Source organism: Pinus tabuliformis, chromosome 9, assembly GCF_031772625.1.
Source record: "Pinus tabuliformis cultivar Carrire ecotype Pingquan chromosome 9, CPIR1, whole genome shotgun sequence".
In the NCBI taxonomy this organism is placed as follows: Eukaryota; Viridiplantae; Streptophyta; class Pinopsida; order Pinales; family Pinaceae; genus Pinus; species Pinus tabuliformis.
In genome coordinates this window covers 1,971,873,748-1,971,900,651 of record NC_142307.1, presented here as the reverse complement: position 1 = coordinate 1,971,900,651, position 26,904 = coordinate 1,971,873,748, and positions in this window count along the sequence as shown.

Genomic DNA, 26,904 nt, shown 5'->3' with positions numbered 1-26,904 from the left:
AAAATTGTTCTTATTGAAGTCATTTTAACAACTGGAGAAAATATCTCATCAAAACCTATACGCTTTTTCTGTGCAAACCCTTTCACCACAAGTCTAGCTTTATACCTTTTTCTACCTCCATCTTCTTCCTTCAACTTGTAAACCCATTTATTCTATAATGTTGTTTTACCTGCAGGCAACCTGGCTATATCCCAAGTCTGGTCATGTGCTAAGGAGTCCATCTCTTCTTTCATGGCTTGCTCCCACTTCTTCCTAGTTTCCACCTGTACTACTTCTTCATAACATTCCGATTCACCAAAATCAATCAACAATACATAATATAATAAAGGAGAGTATCATTCAAGGGGTCTACTTATCCCAATAGACCTTCTAACACCACTTTCAGGTGTTTGAGGTGCTTGTTGTTGTTGTGGTTGTTTTTCTGGATGTTGATCATTATGATTTTCAGGCACCATCACTTTTTCTGTGATCTCATCAAGCACTATGTATTCTCTATTTTCTTTTTCCTGTTTCTTTTCCCACAACTGATCCTTATACAAAACCTTTTCATTGAATATGACATCTCTGCTCCTAATGATTTTGTGTTTTTCATAATCATAAAAGCAATAACCAAAATCATTAACACCATATCCAATAAAGGTACATTTCTTTGATTTTGCCTCAAGCTTTGTTCTATTTTCTTTATTAATGTGGACAAAGGCTTCACAACCAAAAGTATTTTAAAAAGAGTAGTTTACCTTTTTTCCTGCCCATGCCACCTCTGGAATACCACCATCCAAGGAAATTGAAGGCCCTTTGTTTATTAGATAAACAACAATATCTACAACATTTGCCCAAAATTGTAAAGGAAATCCTGCATGCAATCTCATGCATCTTGCACGCTCCATCATTGTCCTATTCATCCTTTCTGACACACCATTTTCTTGTGGTGTTCCTAGAACTGTCTTCTCTCTGTGAATTCCATTCTCTGAACAATACCTATCAAACTCTTTGCTACAATATTCACCTCCATTGTCTGATCTAAGGCACTTCAACCTTTTTCCTGTCTCATTTTCAACCAAAGCTTTCCATTTCTTGAAAGTATCAAATACATCAGATTTATTTCGAATACAAAAATCCAGGTTTTTCTGGTTGTATCATCAATAAAAGTAACATAATAATGAGAGCCACCAAGAGATGATACCTGAGAAGGTCCCCATACATCTGTATGCACAAGCTCTATTTTTCTCTCTTCTTTTCTTTCCCAACTCTAAGGAATCTGACTCTCTTCTGTTTTCCATAAACACAATTCTCACAGAATTTTAAATCAACATGCTTCAAACCTGACAAAAAATTTCTTGAGTGAAGAATCTGCATCCCATTCTCCCTCATGTGCCCGAGCCTATGATTCCACAATGCCGTATCTTCTCCTGTAGAGGTTAAAGCATTAACAGAATTAGAAATACCATTGCATAAATACAATGTACCAACCTTTTCTCCTTTTTCTATTACCAAGGATCCTTTAGTGACCTTCTAGGTTTTATCTGTAAAAGTAGTCACACAACCTTCACCTCCCAACTACCCAGTTGAAATAAGATTTTTCTTCAGATCTAGAACATGCCTTACCTCCTTCAATAGCCATTGATTTTCATTTTGTTGTTTATGAAAACTGTACCCATTCCAATGATTTTACAGGGTTTATCATCACCCAATCGAACCAGTCCAAAATCTCCTTGAACATAATCATGAAAATGTTTCCTATCAGGTGTGGCATGGAATGAGGCCCCTGAATCTACCACCCAGGAAACAATAATATTTTATAAAGAAAGAATCAAAGCATCTTGCAACACATCACCTGTCACATTCACTTCATGATTGTTTTCTTATTGTGTGTCTCCTTATTTTCCCTTCCGAGACTTGTAGTCTTTCTTCAGGTGTCCTTTCTTCCTGCATTTCAAGCACATTATCCCTGATCTGGACTTGGATCTGCATTTTCTTGACTTACTGTGATATCCAAGGCTCTTTCCCCTTTCCATTTTTCTTCCCCTAGGCTCCGTCAAAGCATTACATGATGTCTCACTGGAGCTTTTTTGTCGCATTTCCTCGCTAAGGATTGCACCGACAACATCATCAAACTTTAAAGTACTAGATCCAAAGACAAAGTTACTAATGGCCATAACTAAATCATTCCAACTTTCTGGCAATGAGCACAGAAATAACAGAGCCCTAACTTCATCATCAAAAGTTACCCCTCAAGAACTTAACTGACTAGTAACTGTATTAAATTCATTTAAATAATCAAAAACAGATGCACCTTCTGACATTTTCATATTAAATACATGATCATAAGAAATACCTTATTTGAGGCCGAGGGTTTTCCATACAGTTTGGCCAATGTCGACATTAAACCCTCTGTTGTCGTTTCCTGTGAAATATTAAATGCTATCGACGCCGCTAGGCATAGCCGTATTGTTCCAAGTGCCTTTCTGTCGAGAATATCCCATTCTATGTCTGTCATACTCGTCAGCTTCTTTTCCTTTCTGCTCAATGGTTGGTACAGATCTCTCTGATACAAATAATCTTCCATCTGCATCTTCCACAGCTGGTAGTTTTGGCCATTAAATTTTTCGACCCTAAACCTACCATCTTCTACCATTGCTCCCACTCAAACCAGGACCCTTCTCTCCTGCGATTTTATCAGCGAAATAGACCTTCAGCTCTGATACAAGTTGTTAGAAAGTCATATATTACAGAGCAATGGAACACATAAAATATTGCAGAAATATAAACACAGAAAACACATAAAATAGGAGAGACAGAGATATACGTGGTTCACCCAGTTTGGGCTTTGTCCATGGAGGAACAATCAGTCCTTTCTTTTATATTATCCATCAAACTAAAGAGATACAACCTACAACAGATCCACTATAATTCCCTCTTGTCTCTCAATCTCCTCTCTATTCCTCACTCATAATATAGATCTACATAGACACAATACAATTCCATCATATATAGCGAGGGGTTGCCTTCTAGGGAAAAAAACCCTAAATTATACATACTTCTACCGTCATATCTTCGCCTAATGAACAACCCAAATTGACTACGAAATTACAACATTTTACAAGGAAATTTTACATCTATTCTTAACTTTAGGGGCCCTGATCCCCCCACTGGGCGGGGGGCTCCCAAAGGTTGTAGCTGCCCCCCCTTGGACCCCCCCTACAACGAATATTTTACGGGTGGCGTTGCCGCCCCATTACGAATAGGGGTCCAATGCGGCGATACCTTTGAATACAGAAGATAATCAAGCTCCAGACCCAACAAAGTGGCCACCGAAGTGAGGAAGACCTCAGGATACAGGTGATAAAGAAAATGTTTCTCCTTACAATAAGTTCAATGCAGTTGAGAAGGGACATGGGTCACAACTTGGAGATCAACAAAATAGAGGTGATGGTAGGGGACCATTGTAGTGATGGACATGTGGAAAAGATCATCGCAAGAAGGATTGTCCATTATACTAGGGTGGCAGACCTCAGATCTATAATGCTCATGAGGTGCATACAGTTGGGAATGTTGGTCATAACATTCCTCAGATTTATGCAGTCGTGGACAAAAATCAGGCAGATCACTAGGAATCCATTATTGAGATGGAAGGTAAGCTCTATGGTCAAGTTGTTTATATTTTGATTGATCTTGGATCTAATTATAGTTACGTTAATACTGGCTTGGTGGCTAAGTGTGGCTTGAGAAAATAAGTGCATGCATAGTCTTGGTTGGTGCAGTTGGCTACAGGTACTAAGAAGAAAGCTCATCACTAGGTAAGAGCTTGTGCATTTGATCTGAATGGTATACCTACAATAATGCATCTAAATGTACTTCCATTGGTATCATATAATATTATTTTGGTGTGGATTAGTTGTATCTTCACAAGACCAAGGTAGATTTCTATGAAAATGCTATTGAGCGTCTGAATGATAATGAGGTACAAAGAATTTTGCAGGGAAAGAAGAATCCTATATCAGTGAGGATGGTCACAACTATGTAGGCTAAGCACAATTGCAGGAAAGGGTGTGTGATGTTTGTAGTTCATATTTCCAGTGACAAGGGTAAGGATGTTTAGGATGCATAAATATTCAAGAGGTACTCTATATTAAAACAATTTCAGGATGTCTTTCCAGTAAATATTCCAGAGTTACCTCTCCACAGGGAAGTGGACTTTTCTATTGAGTTGGTGCCAGGGGAAGCACCACCATCAAATACGCATTACGGTATGAGCACACCAGAGTTAGTAGAGTTGAAGTTGCAGCTGAAGGAAATTATTGATAAGGGATACATTAGGCCAATTGTATCACCTTGGGTGCACCAATATTGTTCGTAAATAAGAAGGATGGTACTCTCAGGTTGTGAATTGATTATAGGCAGTTGAACAAGGTGACGATCAAGAATAGGTAACCATTGTTGAGGATTGATGACTTGTTTTATTAGTTGAAGAGAGAAATAGTGTTCTCGAAATCCACAAGACTACTTTCACGACCAGGTATGGGCATTATGAGTTTGTTTTTCTTCCTTTTGGTTTGACTAATGCCCCAACTACTTTTATGTGCTTGATGAATAGTGTGTTGCATCCTTATCTGGACATATTTGTTATCGTATTCACTGATGACATCTTTATATATTCTAAGAATGAAGAAGATCATGCCAAACACAACAACAATATTGAGATTGCAAAGAGAGCATCAATTGTATGCTAAGCTTAGCAAGTGAAACTTCTTTCAGACAAAGGTACATTACTTGGTACATGTTGTCTCCAAGGAAGGCATAGTAGTGGATCTAGAAAATATATGGAGTGGGTAGCTCCTAAGAATGTGTATGAAGTCAGATCATTCATGGGGCTAGTAGGTTACTATAGGAGCTTAATCAGGGACCTGTCACACATTGCATATCCTATTACATAATTGCAGAGGAAAGGTAAGAAATTTGAATGGACAGAGGAATGTGTGGCCAATTTTGAGCAGTTGAAGCAGTTGTTGACCAATGCTCCAGTTCTTAAGATTGCAAATCCAGATAATGAGTTCGTGATGTGTACACATGCCTGCAAGAGAGGACTTGGTGGGGTCTTGATGTAGGAAGGAAAAGTGGTGTGTTATGAGTCCAGGAAGATGAGTGAGCATGAGCATAAATATGTGACTCATGATCTTGAATTGACAACTATTATTCATGCCTTGAAGATGCAGAGGCATTATCTCCTTAGAATAAGGTTTGAATTGATGAGCGATCACAATGGGTTGAGATATATGTTTGACCAACCGAATTAGAATGCTAGGTAGACTCGATGGTTGGACATGATCAACGATTTTGACTTTGAGATTAGATACATTAAGGGTAAAGAGAATAGGATTGCAGATGCTCTCAGTAGGAGAGTGCATATGAACCATGTTGCAACAATGAGATCTTATGGGACATATTTACATGATCATATTAGAGGTAGGACAACAAGATGATAGGTGCATGGAGATTAGGAACATGTTAAAGTAGGGTACAAGTGATCAATGTGGAATATCATCTCATGAGAGATGGTTTGGTGAGATTCAGGGACATCATCTATGTGCCAGATGACAGTGGGCTCAAGAAGTTTATCTTGAGGGAGTTTCATGTCAAGCCATATTTAGGACACCCATGATATCAGAAGATGTTGCAAACAATGAAGAAGATTTACTATTGACTGAATCTGAAGAAGGAAGTGATAGAGTTTGTGGCTAGATGTTTGGACTGTTAGTAGGTGAAAGCAGTATGTAAGCATCCAAGTCATCTACTACAACCTATTCCGATTCCAAAATGAAAATGGGAGGTCATTTTTATGGATTTCATTACAGGTCTTCTGAGGACATCAAGGAAACATGATTCTATCATGGTTTTGGTCGATAGGTTGAGCAAGTTAGCTCACTTCATTCCACTGAAGAGTTACTTATTCATCTAGTGAGGTGGCACAAGTAATCAATAGGGAAATTGTGAGATTGCATGGTGTTCCGAAGAATATTTTTTCGGACAAGGATGCTAAGTTCACTTCCAAGTGTTGGAAGGCGTTGTTTGCAGGTTTGGGGAAAAAGTTGACCTTCATTATGACTTATCATCTGCAGACAGATGGAAATATATAGAGGGTAAAAAAGATTCTGTAGGATATGTTGAAGATCTATGTCATGCACCAAAAAAGGATATGGGAAAAGTACCTTCCATGGGTCAAGTTTGATTAAAAATATGGTTATCAAGAGTCTCTGAGGATGATTATGTTTGAGGTACTTTATGGGTGAAGTTGTAATACTCCCATCAACTGGAATGATCTAGTGAATAGGGTAATTATTGGACAGGATATGTTGGTGGAACTAGAACATGAGATGCAAGTTATAAAGAAAAATCTAAAGGAAACACATGACAAACAAAAGCGTTATACAGACTAGTATAGGGCATTTAAGGAGTTTCAATTTGGGGAGCATGTGTATTTATGCATCAATCCCAAGAACAGCTCCTTGAGGATTGGATCATGTGCCAAGTTGGCACCACAATATTACGGTCCTTTTAAGATCCTTGAGAGGATTTGACCAGCTTCCTACAGACTTGCACTGCCTCCGACAGTGAAAGTCCATGATGTTTTCCATGTTTCATTTCTTAAAAGATATGTAAAGGATGTTGATCATGTTATTGATTTGTCTCTATTGCAGGTGGAACCAGAAGGATAATTCCATCCATAACCTTGGTGAATATTGTAGTGGAAATAGCTCATGCTCCAGAATAGAGAAATCAAGTTAAAGTGCAATGGAAGCACTTTGGAATCGACGAAGCTACATGGGAGATGACTGATCAAATGCGGGCTATGTATCCTTCATCTTTTGTTGGTGGAGGAAAATCATATGTGTTATAAAGATCCAATAAGTGGTATGGTTGTCATGTTTGTCATGATGGTTTTACTTTTGAGAAGGTTGTTCATTATAAATACTGCATCAAGCTAAGTTATAAGTTCCATGGGTAGTATGTTTTTCTTTTCAGCAGTTTTAGTGGTTGTAGGTGTCATAGAACACCGAGGAAAATGTTCCCCTAAGGGGGAGGCATCTGTAACAACCCTAGGTTAAAATTTCATGTGATAAAGTTAATAAAGGAAAAATAAGACCAAGGTCACGGGACACTTATTCCAAGTTGAATGTTGGGAAAAACATCCTAGTGGGAATCAATTTTTGTGTATTATGACTAAGGAAAAATTAGCAAAGGCAATGATAAAGGATTTGAAAAAGAAAATATGTGTTATTGGAATTTTATTTATGAAAATAAAGGAAAATAGGAGAAAAGGGAGGTGAAAGGTCACAGGTTGCATGTGACGAGGAAATTTAAGGAAAATTAAGGAAAATGAATAAATTAGAGGCATCAATAATGAAAAGACATTAGAGCACCAGTTTGTAGCCTTTTGTCAATTCATTTTTAGAATTAGTTTTCAGAGAGGAGAAGAGAACCAAGAGGAGAAGGAAATCAAGAAAAGAAAGGAAGGACAAGGAAAGCAAAGGAAAGCAGGGATCAAGCAAGAAAAGGTTGGATCAAGAAGCTTCAATAACAATACTTGTAGATAAAAAGTTGCATGTATTATTTCACAGATAGTTTTAGCATGCATGGTATATGCATGTGTGTATTTGGTTTCATTGTTGTTGTTGGCATGGACGTTGCCAGGTTTTGACAATGGTTTTTAGCCTTGCATTTCAATTTACGGATAGCCATGGTGTGATGGGATTATTTCTCAATTGAGCTCAGGATTTCCGGAAGGTTTTGGATCTTGGTGAGGTGGTCTCAGGAAAACCCCAAGGGTTCAGGGTGGAGATGGTGTTCTCTACGAAGCCCTCAAGAGGTGGGCGAAGATAGGAAAATTCGTCAAGGGATGGTGAAGGAATTTTGAGGCATCCAAGCTCAATTTAGTTTTTTGATCTCAAAGCTGGTTTAGGTGAGATCATAGTATGGTGAGGGTGGAGGTGGTTTAACCTCTCGATTGCCTTGGTTTTTATGGATTGGTTTATCCCATGATATTCCACATTCATGCTTGCAATATGGCATGGGGGTGATTGGCTAAAAGAAATATTTGTTTCAACCCAAATTGTTATCGGGTGGTACGTGGAAGTCCCTGACTTAGTTTGATTTTTCATATGGTTAATAAGAGATAAGTTTCTCTTGTCTTTGATAAGTAAATTTACTTTTTATTATGTGGATTTAATGGATGATCTATCATTTTTATCTATATGGTTATATAATAGTTATAAGCATGGTTATATGACCAATTTAAGTATGGCTCTTATCACATTTAATTCAATTAATGTATGGTTAATGAATGCATGACCTAATTGGTGTTATGACAACTATTTTGATAAGGCATAAATAATTCTTGTTAAACCATAGATAAGTTTTCAGATCCTTATGTTTAGATATGCAATCATGACCTGTAGGTTGCATGTCCATCATGTGTTTGAAGGAATTTCAATCCTGGTTGGGAGAGGTCAAGTCAAGTCATGGTTTAAATTTTGATTTGGAATGCTTACTTCTATGTGATTCATCATTTATAGAAGTTTCATTGAGTTCTTGGTAGGGGCCTGAGTCTTAGCCATGAAAAAGTGTGCCAAAATTCAAGGTTGCTGGCATAGAACTGTCTGAAAAAGTCCACCGTCACTGGAAAGCAAGCCTATGAGAGTGACTAGAGGGTTATAGTCACTTGGAGGCCTTGAAAATGGAGCAACTGAGGCTATAGGTTAGTGAAATAGAGAGTTAACCCGAAGGTTGGACACTTGGATGGATTGGGTTGCTCATGGGAGACCTGTGGTGCCTGAGGGAGGTCAACAAATTCTTAATTTTTTGACTCCATTTCCTTAGGTCATATAGGAGGTTGAGTCTTATCATAGTGACCCTCAACTCATGTTTACCTCAAGAAAACCGATGAAAGTGGGTAAATGTGGGAGGAGGCAGTTACAACCTTAAGAGACATTGGCATTATGCAACTAATAAAGATGAAAATGTTTTCAACTCAACATACTACTTGGTTCGTAGATTGGAAAAAAATTATTCTAAAGTTTAATGCCTTCATGAATGTGAGAACATATACATGATATGAAGTCATTAAAAACAATACTTAACAATATACTGAAATAATATATGCAATCCCATGATCCAATGGCCTAAAGTGCTGAAGATGAAATGTGTAAAACCATACATCACAACTAAGAATTTGAAGATTGAATATTGTAGCTACAAAGATTGCAAAAAATTAACTTGCTGACATGGATTTCATTGGAACAAGAGGCTGAGTTCCTCTTCAAGGTTGAAGGCTGAAGTGTAAAAATTAATGAAGTGTAGACTATCTGAGTTGAGAATACAAGGTTCTGTCATTGAAGGATCCCCGATCATGACACATTTCCTAATCACTGAAGGATTGAGACTCTATATTACCTGAACATGCAAATTTCAAAGATTATTGAACTTGAAAAAAAATATATTTAAGGATCTAGGGTTTGAAACACAGGAAAACTTTAGGGTTTAGGAACAAAACCCTAGATTAAACCTTCCTTGCGTAAAGATAATATTGATACTAAGGTTTTTTACATTCAATTTCTAGGGTTTGTAATCCCTACCAATCTAAAAGGGCTTGAATAAAGAAACCCTAGGGTTATGATCAAAATCCTAGGATGGGATGTATCCATTGAAAGAAGAAATCCTTGCCCATGCAAGGAAGGAATCACATCATACAAACTCAAGGTTGATTTAGAATAAGTCTAATATCAAGAGGGAGCTCATATTCTTATTAAAATATAAGTATTCTATCTCTTTTCTTTAATCTTTACTATTGTTGATTTCACTAGTAGTTAGTCTCTTTTCTTTGTATTCCTTGCTTGGTTATAATTGTTCTTCCATGGCATCCTAGTGAGGAGTGTAGGTATGTGGTGAATATTTTCTAGGCTTTGTAAGCAGATGAAAATATTAAAAGAAACAAAGCAAATCTTGTGACAACATTTGGATTTAGAGGGAGTAGTTTGATCATCAATTTTTAAGTATGTCTTGATCTAAGTCGAAAAAAATCTAGTGGTGAGTTGATGAAGTATATGGAAACTTATGAGAAGTAGAAAGTGAAGTATTATCTCAATAAGATTGAGAAAACTATGAAGGGGAAACTTGTCAGAAGGACTCATTTGTCAAAAGGAGAAACTACAATAGAAGGATTTGACTTTGCTATACATTAGAGAGAGTTGGCTGCTGAATTTTATATGAAGGATATTTGTGTTTGATGCACTACTATCGGAGACTATAATTCTGGAATGATGGAGTGTAAGTCCATGTAAAATCCCATGGTAAATAAGTTGAGAGATTTTGAGTATGAGTAGTTGATTCACTCTTTTATTATTAGGTTGGAATTTGCTTTGCAATATGTATTGAGATATTTTCATGATACTATGGTTTGAGATGTATCTTAAATGGTGAGATACAATTGCAAGATTATATTGATTCTGATTGGGCATGGGATGCTAAAAGACATGAAGAGTTCACCTGGAAGCTACTTTTGTTCTACTATGATTTCTTGAATATGTAGGAAGCAGAGGCTAAGTATATTGTAGGTTGGTTGGTGAATAGTGAAGTGGCGTGGTTTCATAAACTACTTGAAGGAATGTTTGATCATGTTTTGGAGTTGATCGAGATATATTGTGACAATCAAAGTTATGTGAATATTTTTTATAACACTGTGTTTCATAATAGGTTAAAGAACATCGAGATCAAGTACCACCACATTTGTGACATACTTCAAAAGGAAGCAATGGAGCTTTGGTATATTCCTCATGATGAGAAAATATATTATATTCTATTCAAACCTATGTCCTGGGTGAAGTTTTTGTACTTCAGGGACAAGCTACAACTTTTTGATACCTCTGGTAGTGAGAGGAAGTGATGGTGATATAACATAGGACAATCATTCTTCCTAGGTCAAGTGTGTTGACCTAGATTAGGAAGAATGGCCCTCAAAGCCCATTCACTCAAAAGAGTGGGTGCCTTTCAATGTTTTGGCCTGGTCACTCGAAAGAGTGGGTGCCTTTCAATGTTTTGGCCTGGTCACTCGAAAGAGTGGGTGCCTTTTATTGTTTTGTCCCAGTCACTTAAAATAGTGGGTGCCTTTCAGTATTTTTCCCTAGTCACTCTATAAGAGTGGGTGCCTTTCAAGATTAGGCTTGGTTACACACTAAGTGAGCCGACATAACATCAATTTCCTAGAGTAAGGCCTATGGGATTGTGATGTAGATGTCCTTTAGGGTTTTACCATGGTGATGGAAAAACCTGTGGAGTGAGGATTTGGATTTCCTCTAGGATTTTTCCAACCTTATGAAGTTGGAATATTGATGTTCCCTAAGGTTTGACCATGATGATGAAAAACCTGTACTAGTCCATATACCATGAATTTGAGGTGTCGAATGAATGATGGTGACTAGTTGATATTGATGTTGTACCATAGGCTAGGTGTGCTAACTTGGATGATGGTACCTAGCATATATTGATGATATAAAATATGTTATGGGTGCTAACCTGGATAATGGTATTGAGTGGATGTTATGATTGTTATAGGTCAAGAGTGTTGACATGAATGATTATGATGTTGATGCTGTGAGTTATGAAACCTTATTCTTAGAGAAAATATTTAAGTAGAGAACATCTGGATAGTCATTATGAAAACATCCATAGCTAAGAGGGAGTGTTTAATTTTGTAGTTATGGTTGGTCTTCATAATGTACAATTTTTAATTTGTAAAGATAAAATATAAATTATATTTGTGAAAAAGATAAAATCATATTTAGCATGTTCTTCATGGTTGTGACACAAGAGAATTTATTATTTGATTTTTAAAAATAATATATATAAGACATGTTCTTCATGACCTTTTCAAAAGAGAGAAATTAAAATCTAGACACCACAAATTGTCAAGTTGGCCTCCCTAGTGATGAAGTCAACTCGACCCCAAGAGACACCCATTCAGACCCCTTCGAGTGTGTATAAATAAGAGAGACGTTATCCCTCTAAAGGCACCATTGGATCACAAAAAAAGACATCACATGTTATGACATAGTTTGAAGAAACAAGAGGGTAAGGAGGCCAAGATTGAGGAGAGAAGTCAACCAAGACAAGGAGAAGAAGCCCAAGATTTTCCTGAGGTATACATTTGTGGTTATTACAAGTTTATGGTGCAGGTCGGAGATTCCTATAACGTCAAATATTCTATGATTAGTTTGAGCCATATATGTGGAATAAGTACGACCTATTTGTGGTTAGTCTGAGCCTTATTTGTGGAAGAAGTTTGACCCTATTTGTGGCTAGTCCAACCCTATCTCTCTTGTGGAACAATATGAGAATTATTATTATACATTCTGAGCCTCATGATATGATTTGAGCCTTTGTGGAATGATCTGAGTTCCTGTGGTGTAAGTCTGAGCTTCCTCTTGTTATGACAGTTATATGATAGCGGTATGACAATGTGATATGATATGATATTTTTCTTGGAAGAAGGAGCCTCCATTACAGAAATTATCTGAGCTACTCGAGGTGGACTTATTGTGGAAAAGTGAAAGAGGTTAGACTTTACATCACATTAGTGGTCTTGCGAAGGCATCTTGTATTGGTTAGTGTGACCATAGTCTTTGAATTTGATGTATCTATTGTTGAACTCAATATTTCTCTAAGAAGAAGTTTGATGGGTTTTTCCCCTAAGAGGGTTTTCCTAGGGTAAAAATCTTGTGTCCCTCTTGTGCATTATTATCTCTATTGCTTCATTGTTATTATAGATGAATTTATAAATGTGTAATTTCTTAGTGATACATTGAAGTGCTAATGAATAATCTATGTCATTGGAGGTAATTATCACGTTTCAAAAATAAGTGCTAGTATATTTTGCACTCGAAAATTCAACATGATTTCAAAGATATGGTTGAAGAGAAGCATGCTAGAAGAAATAAGGTCAAAATGAAGTTGAGCTCAAGACAAAAGGATAAGCCATAAAATTACGTTTATGTAATTCGAAGGAGAAAAATATTCTAGGAAGGAATCCTAATTTTAAGTCTCAGAAGTCTACTATAAGAGCTTCATAATCTGGTGTAGGCCAAGAAGCCTCAAATCTCCTTGTACAGATTGCTACTACAACTTCAAAGATAGGTCATGAAGATCACAAAGTTTGGTATGTTGATCTCAAAAGGAACCTTTCTTGAAAAACTTAAGAGGCATTAATATTACGCAACTAACAAAGATGAAAATGTTTTCAACTCAACGCATTACTTGGTTCCTAGCCTAGAAAAGTTTTATTCTAAAGTTCGATGCCTCCATGAATGTGAGAACATATACATGATATGAAGTCATAAAAAACAATCGTGTAATAATATATTGAAATAAGATATGCAAAACCATGATCCAATGACTTAAAGTGATGAAGATGCAATCTATAAAGCCATACATCATAGTGATATGTTTTGTTGAACATTTGAAGATTGAATATTGTAGCTACATAGAGTGCAAAACATTAACTTGTTGACATGGATTTTATTAAAACAATAGGCCAAGTTCCTCTTCAAGATTGAAGAATGAAGTGTAAAAATTCATGAAGTGTAGACTATCTGAGTTGAGCATATAAGGTTATTTCATTGAATGATCCCTGATCATGGCACATTTCCTAATCACTGAAGGTTTGAGACTCTGTGTTATCTAAACTTGCAAATGTCAAATATCATTGAACTTTCAAAAAGTATATCTTTAAGGATCTAGGGTTTGAAAGACTAGAAAAATTTAGGGTTTATGAACAAAACCTTAGATTAAACCATCCTTGTGTAAAGATAATATTGGTAATAGAGTTTTTGACGTTTGATTTCTAGGGTTTGTAAACCCTAGAAATATAAAAGGGCTTGAATAAGAGAAACCCTAGGGTTACAAACAAAACCCTAGGATGGGACATCTCCACTGAAAGAAGAAACCCTAGCCCATGTAAGGAAGGAATCACATCATAGAGACAAGGTTGATTTCACTAGTATTTAGTCTCTTATCTCTCTTCTTTAATCATTACTGTTGTTGATTTCACTAGTATTTAGTCTCTTATCTTTGTATTCCTTGATTGGTTATAACCATTCTTACATGAACTCCTAGTGAGGATTTCAGGTACATGGTGAAGGTTGTATAGGATTTGGCAGCAAATGACAAGATTAAAAGAAACAAAGCAAATCTTGTGACGAGATTTGGATTCAGAGGGAGAAGTTTGATCATCAAGTTTGAAGTATGTCTTGATCTAAGTCGAACACAAGCTATTGGTGAGTTGATGAAGTATATGGAAACTGAAGAGAAGTACAAAATGAGGGATTAGCTCAGTAAGAGGGAGAATGGTGAGTTGACAAAGTATATGGAAACTTAAGAGAAGTACAAAGTGAAGGATTATCTCAGTAAGAGGGAGAAAACTATGAAGGGACATCTTGTCAGAATGATTCATGTGTCAAAAGGAGAAACCATGGAAGAAGGATTTGAATCTTTTATAGATTAAGCGCTGGGAGTTGGCTGTTGAATTTGATATGAAGGATTTTGTGTTTGATGCACTACTATTTGAGACTAGAAGTTTGGAATGATGGATTTTTACATCCATGTCTTCTCCCATGGTGAACAATCTGAGAGATTTTGACTCTGAGCAGTTGATTCGCTCTTTGATGTGTTAGGTCTGAAATAATTTTGCTTTGCAATATGTATTAATATATCTGCATGATACTGTGGTTTGAGATGTATCTCAGATGGTGAGACACAATTGCAAGATTATATAAATTCTGATTGGGCATGGAATACTGAAAGAGAGGAAGAGTTCATTTGGAAGCTACTTCTGTTCTACTATGATTTCTTGAATATGAAGGAAGTAAAGGCTAAGTATATTGCAAGTTGGTTGGTGAGTAGTGAAGCAATGTGGTTTCAAAAACTACTTGATGGACTGTTTGATCATGTGTTGGAGTCGATCGAGATATATTGTGATGATCAAAGTTGTGTGAATCTTTTTGATAACCTTGTGTTTTATAATAGGTTGAAGAACATCGAGATAAAATACCGCCACATTTGTGACATAATGTAGAAGGAAGTAATATATTCCTAATGATGAGAAAATAACTGATATTTTGACGAAGCCTCTAACCCGAGTGAAGTTTGTGTACTTCAAGGACAAGTTGGGACTTGTTGATACCTCTCTTAGTGAGAGGGATTGATGGTGCTATAAGAAAGGACAATCATTCTTCCTAGGTCAAGTGTGTTGACCCATATTAAGAAGAATGGTCCTCAAGGCCCAATCACCCAAAAGAGTGGGTGCCTTTCAGTGTTTTGGCTCATTCACTCAAAATAGTGGGTGCCTTTTAGTTTTTTGGCCTAGTCACTCTATAAGAGTGGATTCCTTTCAACATCAGACTTGGTTACTCACTAAGTGAGCCAACATAACATCAATGGCCTAGAGTGAGGCCTGTGGAATTAAGATGTATATGTCCTTTAGGGTTTGACCATGGTGATGGAAAACCCCATGGAGTGAGGATGTGGATTTACTCTAGGGTTTGGACAACCATGTGAAGTTGGAACACTGATGTTCCCTAAGGTTTGACCATGGTTATGGAAAATTTGTACTAGTTCATATACCATGAAGTTGAGGTGCTGATCGAATCATGGTTACTAGTTGATATTGATGTTGTACCATAGGCTAGATTTGCTAACCTCGATGATGGCACCTAGTGTATATAGAGAGAGAGATATATATATATATATATATATATATATATATATATATATATATATATTGATGATGTATAATGCGTTATGGGTGCTATCCTAGATAATGGTACTGAGTGGATGATATAATTAATATAGGTCAAGAGTGTTGACTTGAATGATTATGATGCTGATGTTGTGAGTTGCGAAACCTAGAGAAAAATTTTCAATAAAGAACATATGGATAGTAATTATGAATACCTCCCTAGCTAATAGGGAGTGTTGATTTTTATAGTTATGGTTGTTCTTCATAATGTACAATTTGTAATTATAAAGATAAAATATAAATTATATTTGTGAAAAAAGATAAAATTATATTAAGAATTTTCTTCATGCTTGTGATACAAGAGAATTTATTATTTGATTTATCAAAATAATATTTTATAAGGCATGTTCTTCATGGCCTTTTTGAAAGAGAGAAATTGGATTTTTAGAATTGAAATATAAAGACCACAAGATGTCAAGTCAGCCTCCTTATTAATTAAGTCGATTCAGCCCCAAGTGACACCCATTCAGTCCCCTTCCAGTGCATATAAATAAGAGACATGTTCTCCCTCTGAAGGCACCATTCCATCACACAAAAAGACATCATCTATTCTGATCTAGAGTGAAGAAATAAGAGGATAAAGAGGTCAAGATTGCGAGATAGAATCTGACCAAGACAAGGAGAAGAAGCCCAATATTTTCCTGAGGCATACATCTATGGTTATTCCTAGTTTATGGTGCAAGTATGGGATTCCTATAACATCATAGATTCTATGATTATTTTGAGTCTTGTCTATGGAAGACGTATGAGCATATTTGTGGTTAGTCTGAGCCTTATTCGCGGAAGAAGTTCGAGCATATCTATGGTTAGTCCAATAGTCTCTCTCTCTCTCTCTCTCTCTCTCTCTCTCTCTCTCTCTCTCTCTCTCTCTCTCTCTCTCTCTCTCTCTCTCTCTCTCTCTCTCTCTCTCTCTTTGTGGAACAATCTAAGAATTACTATGATACAGTTCAAGCCTCTATGGTTAGTCCAATATTCTCTCTCTCTCTCTCTCTCTCTCTGTGGAACAATATAAGAATTACTATGATAGAGTTCAAGACTTTGATGTATCTCTTGTTGAACTAAATATTTATCTAAGAAAAAGGTTGCTGGGATTTTCCCACAAGTGGGTTTTCCTAAGGTAAAAATCTTGTGTCTCGTTTGTGCATTGTGATCTCTACTTCTTCATTGTTCTTATAGTTGAATTTCTGAATGCGTAATTTATAAATGATACATTTAAGTGCTAAATAATCATCTACATCATTTGAAGTAATTATCAAGTTTCAGAAATAAGTTCTAGTATACTTTGCACTCAAAAAATCAATAGGTTGATCCATGGGCAAGACATCTAGGTCAACTAATAGTGTTGCCTGTCCTACAACATCAAGCCCTTTAAATATTAGGTACTGCATGATTTTCCCAACTTGAAGTTTGTAATGTTTTTTTAGGACAACTTTATATGTCAAAATGTCCTCATATTTCCATTGCTACTCTCAGAGGTAAGCTCTACAAGTTAGTAGAGGTTGTCCCAACTACTGTAGTTTCATTGATCTCAGCAAAATAGTGCCAAAAGGTAATATTTCAAACTACAAAGTTCATTCTATCCATGGTTCAGTTAGATGGTGAATGGAAGGTCACTGCAACCACCATAACCTTTGTAGGAGACTCCTCTACAAAGAAAAAGCAAGTGGACAATATTTTAGAGACATATAGAGGTATCTTACCTCCACCTATGGGGGTGACCCTATATTTCCAAGTCAAACACTCAATCGAAATGATACTTGGTGCTCCTTTACCTAATGGAATAATATATAGATTATCTCTCTTGGAGAATGAGGAAATAACATCAGGTTCATGAGCTCATCCAAAAGGGTCAAATTTGACCGAGCTCCTCACCTTATGGGAGTCCAATTGTATTGGTGCAGAAAAAATATGGGAAATGGAGACTCTATATTTATTATTGAGCCCTAAACAAAATCATTGTTAATAATAAATACTCGATCCCCAAGTTTGATGATATTCTTGACCAGCTTAAGGGTGCCATCTCGTTTTGTAGGATTGATATGAATTCATTCTACCACAAGGTTCCAAATGAACAAACTAATATATGGAGCACAACATTCAAAACTGAAGAAGGACTTTTTGAGTGGTTGGTCATGCCCTTTGGCTTGACTAATTCTCCAACAATGTTCATGAATATGGTGGATGATATCCTGCAATAATTCATGAACTCTATTATGGTTGTATATTCAGTTGGAATCCTCATCTTTAATAGAACTTGGGTGGAGAATTTGCAACACATTCAACATGTCTTGTGCACCACAGAAAAACACAATTTGTATTCCAATTTGGATAAATTCTCATTTGGCATGTAGAGAATAAAATACTTTTAATAAATTGTTGATGAACATGGGGTGCATGTGGACCCAATCAAGATCTATGTTGGGTCCCTATAATACTAGTGATTACCCCATTACTATTGTAATTGTACCCCTTATTAATATTGTTGCGCCCCTATTATCCCCATATTGTTATTACTGTGCCCCATAGAATCCCTCTATTGTTATTTTTGTGGCTTTATATTATTATTGTTAGGTCGGCTGGGTTATATTGTGACTCCTTAGACTCCTATATATAGAAAGGAGGTTTTTTCATTTGTATCATCCAAGAATTGTTCACTTATGTAATGCAAAGGAGGTTGCCCCCTCGAAGAGGCTAAATTCTAAGGCATTGATCTATATTTTCTATCTTTTCTTGAGCTGGTTTCATAACATTTGGTATCAGAGCTTTGGATTCTAGGGTTTCACTACTCCAAACAGGTCATCGTGGAATTTTCGCTATAACTTTTTTTCTGCGATGTTTCAGAAGTTAAAAAAAAACCCATTTGAGAGGACATAGTGCTGAAGCGCGGGTCCAAATTTCAGAGCTTGTCCAGCTATATTTGTGGAGATATGATCTGAGGAAGTTGGTCTTTTTGCAGACTCCTGAATTACATTCCAAACAGGTGACCTGGGGAAAATCGTCATAACTTTCTCTCTGAGCATCGGATTGAAATTTCGTAAGAAGGTATAGAAAGAGGATGGACTTTAGTTTCTTGTGTATATTTTGTAGAGCCAAAGGTCGAAACAGTGACTCATGGCACGTCGTACAAGTTCACTCTGTTGAACTAGTCTATAATCAGGCCATTGTGGGATATTTCGCATAACTCTTCCTTGGAGAATCCAATTTGGATCAGACTGGTGGCATTGGAAAGAGGAAAAAGAGGGCTACTGCAGGTCATAATTTTAGAACTGGATGATTTGAATGTATAGAGTCAGAGGCAATATCGAGCTCCTACAAAGTGAAAAAAGGTGTGTAGATTCTTTTAAATTTTTTCTTAAGATAGGTTTGAAATTTATTTTGAAGGAATTCAAAGGGCATAGTAGAGCATTATTATCAGTAACTGATGCCCCGAGGAAAGAAAATGCAAACACCTAGTAAGGAACCTGAAAGCTCTAGCATGACTCATGAAGAAGAGGAGGAAATGCAACATAACATATCAAAATTACAAGACCAAGTGCAACAACTGTCCCTTGCATAAAAAGGAACAGAATCTAAGATGGATGGTTTAAAGAAAGATGTAAAAGCTAATATGGATGGTTTAAAGAAAGGTGTAGAAGCTAAGATGGACTGTTTAAAGAAAGGCATAGAATCTAAGATGATCAACGTGGAAGCTAAGATGGATGATTTTAAGATAGATTTGAAGACAGGCATGGAAGATTTGAAGACAGATTTAACAAAATTTCTACAAGAAATGCTTACTAATGGTGAAAGGGTAGTAAAGGAAACTCATGATGAGAACAAAATAAACGTTAATCATGATTTCATAGACTCTAATGTTGGATCAAAGACCCACCATATTCCAAAAATCGATATGAGGAAGTTTGATGGCAAGGATCCCGCAACATGGATATTACAGATGGAGCAATTTTTCGATCTCAATAATGTGAAAAACACACAAAAGGTACGTATTGCAACTTTATATTTGGAACCAAATCAGTTTGTATGGTATCAATGGCTTTGCTCTCGTAAACAATTTATCACTTAGGCAATTTTTATGGAAGAATTGATAGCACATTATGAGAATACAAAAAGCAACACTTTCTTTAGCCAATTGATAAGTCTCAAACAAAAGGGTTCAATAATGGAGTACATTGAGGAGTTCCAAAAATTGAACATAAGGGTAAAAAATATTCCAGAGGAGCATAGGATTGATGTGTTCATAGGGTCTTTAAAGGATAATATCCAACATGATGTTCACCTTTGGGAACCTGATTCATTAGAGAAGGCATTCAGGTTAGCAAGAAAAATGGAAAGCAAAATTATGGCAACCAGGAAGCATACCACTCACAATTATAAAGACTGAAGTGTTGTTGCCCCTAGTCATCCACAACCTATAAGGTTGACACCACAACAATTGGAAGAAAAAAGAGCAAAAGGGCTTTGTTACAGTTGTGATCGCAAATACACTAAAGGTCATAAGTGTGCTGAGAAGACATTATTCTACATAGATTGTGAAGAGGAAGAAGAAAAGGAGCAAGAAGTGTCAAAAGAAGAGGATATACTCCAAGAACAAAGCCTAGATAAAAAAGAAATGAACCCGACCATATCTTGTAATGCATTGGCAGGAATTACCACTCCTCAAACCATCAAGATAGAAGGACAAATCAAGAAGAAAAAGGTAATAGTGTTGATTGATTCAAGAAGTACCCACAATTTTATTCATTGTAATGTAGCAAAAGAATTGAATTGCTTCTTATATCCAGCACCAGAGTTTCAAGTGATGGTTGCAAATGGAGGAACAATAAATTGCTCTGGAAAGTGCCATAATATCAAGCTATCGATGGGAGAATATGTATTGACTAGCCCAATGCTTTCCATTCCAATGGAAGGTGTTGATGTTGTACTAGGAGTCCAATGGTTACAATCCTTGGGTACAATAGCTTTTAATTTTCAAGAACTTTTCATCAAATTTTCTACGGAAGGAAAGGAAGTTGAATTAAGGGGTATTGCAGGGAAACCAGGAAAGATAATCAGCTCTAGTGGTATGACAAAGCTTCTAAAAAAGGAACAAAGAGGTGTAATTACACAATTATGTTCGCTAGATGTTTCCACATCAGAATCATCTATTTCTCCAGATCTCAAAAAAGTCTTGGACAATCATTCCACGGTATTTGAGACTCCCAAAGGTCTCCCACCTATGCGCGATCATGATTATGCTATTCATATGATTCCAGGAAGTGTTCCTCCAAACATCAGGACCTACAGATATCCCTATGCCCAAAAGAGTGAAATTGAATGTATGGTTGCAAAAATGCTAGAGGCTGGTATAATTCAACCGAGTCAAAGTTATTTCTCTGCTCCAGTAGTATTGGTGCACAAGAAGGATGGATCATGGCGCATGTGTCCGGATTATAGGGAGCTCAACAAGCTCACTATTAAAGATAAGTTTCCCATTCCTGTCATTGATGAATTACTGGATGAATTGCATGGATCAATTTACTTCACCAAATTGGATCTTCATTCAGGATATCATCAAATCAGAATGAAGATTGAAGACATTCTGAAAATAGCATTTAGAACTCATGAGGGTCATTATGAATTTTTGGTCATGCCTTTTGGCCTTACCAATGCACCTTCAACATTTCAAGGTTTGATGAATTCAATTTTCAAACCATTCCTTAGAAAATTTGTGTTAGTATTTTTTGATGATATACTAGTCTACAGCAAGTCTTGGAAGGATCATGTTGAACATGTTGAAAGGGTGCTACAACTATTGGAGGAAAAACAATTATATGCAAAAAGATCCAAATGTTTCTTTGGAGTCCAAGAGGTGGAATATCTGGGTCATATTGTATCTCATGAAGGGGTTAAGGTAGACCCTAGCAAAATTAAAGCCATTAAGGAATGGAAAATCCACACATCCATAAAGCATCTGCGAGGATTCCTCAGGTTGATAGGGTATTATCGCAAGATTGTTAAGAATTATGGGAGAATAGTAGCACCTCTAACAACATTATTGAAGAAAGATGCATTTCCATGGGCTCTGGAAGCAACAAAGGCCTTCGAACATCTTAAAGAGGCAATGTGCCAAGCACCTGTCTTAGCTACACCGAACTTCACAAAAACCTTTATTGTGGAATGTGATGCTTTAGGAAATGGAATTTGTGTTGTTCTAATGCAAGATGAAAGACCCATTGCTTTTGAAAGTCGTCCAATAGGGAAAGTTTTTACACAAAGCTATTTATAAGAAGGAAATGTTGGCAATACTCCATGCACTTAAGAAATGGCGACCCTACCTAATGGGAAGACACTTCAAGGTAAAAACGGATCATGATAGCCTTAAATACTTTTTAGAACAAAGATTATCCTCTGAAGAGCAACAAAAGTGGGTCACAAAGATGTTGGGTTATGACTTTGAAATCATCTACAAAAAAATGGAAGAAAAATATGGTGGCAGATGCACTCTCAAGAAAGGATGAGGATGCGGAAGCATTGTTGTGCGCCATTTCTATTATCCAACCAGATTGGATAAACGAAGCAAGGGAGGAATGGAAGAATGACGAAGAAGTGTGGGCACTTATTCGAAAGTTATAACAAGATTCCAGTACGTCGGATACATTTAGATGGAAAAATGATTCGTTATGGTACAAATATCGCTTATACCTCTGTAAGAATTCCCAGATAAAACAAAAGATTCTTATGGAATTGCACACTTCTCCCTTAGGAGGGAACTCAGGATTTTTAAAAACTTACCAGAGGGTTAAGAAGGAATTTTTTTGGGATGGCCTTAAATCAGATATTCAAAATTTTGTGGTGGAATGTTTGGTTTGACAACAAAATAAAGTTGAAACAATTAAGACACCGGGTCTATTACAACCTTTATCCATTCCAAGACAACTTTGGGAGGAGGTTTCAATGGATTTTATCATAGGTTTACCCAAGTCTGAGGGAAAGAGTGTCATCATAGTGGTAGTTGACAGACTTACCAAGTATGCACACTTTTGTGCATTATCACATCCATTTAAAGCCAGTATAGTTTCTACTGCATTTATGGAAACAATTCAAAAGCTACATGGAAACCCAAAGATTATTGTAAGTGACAAAGATCCCATTTTCAGTGGAAATTTTTGGACAGAATTATTTTCTTGTCTTGGTACTCAGTTAGCTCATAGATCATCTTATCATCCTCAGTCTGATGGGCAAACTGAGATAGTAAACAAATGTTTGGAAGGATATCTTTGTTGCTTTGTATCTGATAAACAGACACAATGGGTCAAATGGTTACCTCTAGCTGAATGGTGGTATAACACTTCCTTCCATACAACAACAAAAATGACCCCATTTATGGCACTTTATGGGTATCAGCCACCATCCATCACATCATATTTAAGAGAAAATTCTAAGGTTCAGGCATTGGAACATCACATCGAACATCAACAACAGGTCCTCCAACTCTTAAAGGATAACCTCGTGTTGGCATAGAATAGAATGAAACAACAGGCAGATCAACATCGCAGCGAAAGAAGTTTTGATGTAGGTGATTGGGTATTCCTACAGCTACAACCATATAAGAAAATGTCTCTCAAGCAAGCTAAGAAGGATAATAAATTATCACCAAAGTATTATGGTCCATACAAGGTGTTGCAAAAGATTGGTACTATGGCATACAGATTGGAGCTTCCTGCAGCTTCTCGATTGCACCTAGTTTTCCATGTTTCATGTTTAAAGAACGTTATAGGAAACAAGCTCCCAGTTCAAAAAATATTGCCAGAACTTGATGAGGAAGGAAATTATATTGGAACTGGAAGCAATCACAGAAACAAGAACTTGACAGCTATGAAATCGATCAATTTCGGAGTATCTTATCAAGTGGAAGAACTTATCCGCTGAAGATTCCACATGGCAGGATGATAATTTTATACAGAAGTATCCAGAACTACTCAAACATTGAGGACAACACTTTTTTGAAGGAGAGGGGCATGTTGGGTCCCTATAATACTAGTGATTACCCCATTACTATTGTAATTGTACCCCTTATTAATATTTTTGTGCCCCTATTATCCCCATATTGTTATTACTGTACCCCATAGAATCTCTCTATTGTTATTTTTGTGGCTTTATATTATTATTGTTAGGTCGACTGGGTTATATTGTGACTCCTTAGACTCCTATATATAGAAAGGAGGTTTTTTCATTTGTATCATCCAAGAATTGTTCATTTATGTAATGTAAAGGAGGTTGCCCCCTCGAAGAGGCTGAATTCTAAGGCGTTGATCTATCTTTTCTATCTTTTCTTGAGCTGGTTTCATAACAATCTAATTCATTCAGGATTGGCTAGCCCCGTTGACTCTAACAAAGGTTCATAGTTTCTTGGGCCTTACTGACTTCTATTGGAGATTCATGTTGGGGTTCTCTTATATTGTTTTTCCCTTAAGTCAATAGACCAAAGGAGGAGAGAAATCATTTTTTTTTTCTAGTTTGAGTCATAATAGAAGGAATTGAAGGATTTGAAACACAACCTTTTATCTGTAATAGTGCTCACCATGCAAGACTTGAAATATCCATTTGAGATTGAGATAGATGCCTCTGACTATGCTATTAGTGAAGTACTCACTTAGCAAGGATGTCTAGTGGCCTATCATAGTGAAACAATCTCTGATACTATCTAGAGATACCTTACTGATGCTAAGGAGATGTACTCCATCAAGCAAGTCTGTTGACAATGGAAGAATTATATTTTGGGGAAGGAGACAATCATCCAAAATGATCACAAGCCTTTACAATTTATGTATACACAAGAAAAGTTATAAAATGACTTCCATAAAAAGTGGTCCACATACCTGTAACAATTCCATTTGAGCATCAAATAAAAGAAAGGTAACATCAATCATGTCAGAAACTACCTCAGTCAACCACTAGTTGTGGCGCTAACCATAGTTCTTAACTTCTGAGGGCATGAAACCTCTGGGTGGCCACAATTATACAACAACAAATTTGTCTTTGCTACCACATATCAGATGTTGATGGTAGGAAAGGAAGTTCCAAACTTCCACCTCTAAGATGCACTCTTGTGCTACCTGATGAGCCTCGATATCACAACAAGAATGCTACAACTCCCAAGATTACCAACTTTAATTATCAACTCGGGGTTCATACAAACTTAAGAGGTATTGAAACTATATGTGTAGCATACAATGTGTTCTTCCTTTGCTGTCATGATGTAATGGAGTGCATGTAATGAAATCAAATCCTAAACTAATTGCAAAAAATGAAATTCTCGAAATGGAAACCTTAACCTATTGCAAGAAAGAAAATACAATGAAAAAAAATTATTCTAATTACATAAATTAAATATCATGAAATAAATGTCAACCATTACATTTCAAATAGTTTATATCCATTAACATAGTTCATTGGATGTGGTAATAAAGAAAATCATCATTGTATTATCCAATTCATAAATTTGTCCATTAACCCAAATCACTGAGATGTTTTGCATGGGTAAAAAGGCAAGTCCTAAGTGGTGTTTATCCCTTCCCAACCATTTATTTAAAGCCTAGGGTTCATGATTCAACCGTAAGGGAAAAAAACGAATCTTTTTGAGAAAATATGGGCAAATATATACATTCTGGAAGAGTACTACAGGAAACTACAGGATGTTACAAATTTACTATAGGAAGTTATAATTCATCGAATGACCAAGCAAATCAAATCCAAATTGGATGGGACAATTTTTTTTATTGACTAGGATGTATTAGGTATCCATTCCAATTGGAATCACTCAAAAATACCTCTGTTAAACCATGCTAAAAAATAATAGAAAATTACTAGTCTAAAATCTAGAAATTCGAGAACTAGTGAGATAGTAAATATATCAAATGCTTAACCTAATCAAGTGAAAATGAAATGGGGTAAATTTTGTTATTAAATAGAATTTTTCTATGATCTAATGCAAGTGGAATTAGCTCGATTGAAGCTCGTTAGCATGTTCTAAAAAATAGCAGAAATTTACTGTTATTTGCGCAAGGGACTTCCATAAATCTAGATTTGGGAATAAGAAAACTAATCCAAGTAACTCAATGGTTACTATGACCTTCCAAAGACATTCCAAGGATGAAATGATGTTTTGATCCTACAAAATAACTTACTTCAACTATTTAACTAAATCATACAACACGAAATCATCAATACTAAATGCAGAAATAGGAAGAAAATAAGAACAAGAGATACATGTGAATAAGAAGTGAAAGGAAGAAAAGTAAATAATACAAAAGGGCGTTAAGACTCCTGGGATGGCCAAGCCAAATGAAACTTAGAGTCCTATGAAGGATACCAAGATTTAGAAGTTGAACATGGCACCAATCTTCATTATTTCCATCAATACAATTACATCCCTGCAAGAAATGAAAGTGGAGCTACAAAAATACAAGTTCTCTCCACAAGAAGACTAATAAAAATCAACCCCTAGAGGAAAATTCGACTTGGTACTTATAAAAAATGATTAGTAAGCATTCCCCATTAAAGGAGGAAGCTTTCCCCACTAAAATCCCTCAAATAGTGGATTTGGTTGCCAATACTAGGAATTTGCATTAAATGACAGGGAACACATTCCTATATTTTCTCAATCATTGAAGCTTCAAAATATGTGCAATAATTTTAGAATATCTTCTTGATTTATTATTTAATATTGATCCTCCTATAGTAGGGAGAAAGTCCCTAAATTATCTCCTCCTCCAAATCTTCATAATCTGCCCAATATTCTCACAATATTCCACAAAAATAAATAATATTAGGCACAAATATGCAATTATCCATAAACCTTCCTAATGAACATATTAAATTTAAAAATACATTATCTAATGCAAAAAGAAAGGTTTAATGTGCTAAAGGATGGTCAGATGGGCCTTAATTTATGTCTAATTTAGAGGCCCATCATACCCCCCTGTTGAAAGTGTTGTTCATCCTTTGAGCAACTTAGTGACCTCATTGTGCCTCATTCATGGCCCTGGTGGCCTCTCTCTTGTGCATTCCTCAATCCTTTCTCT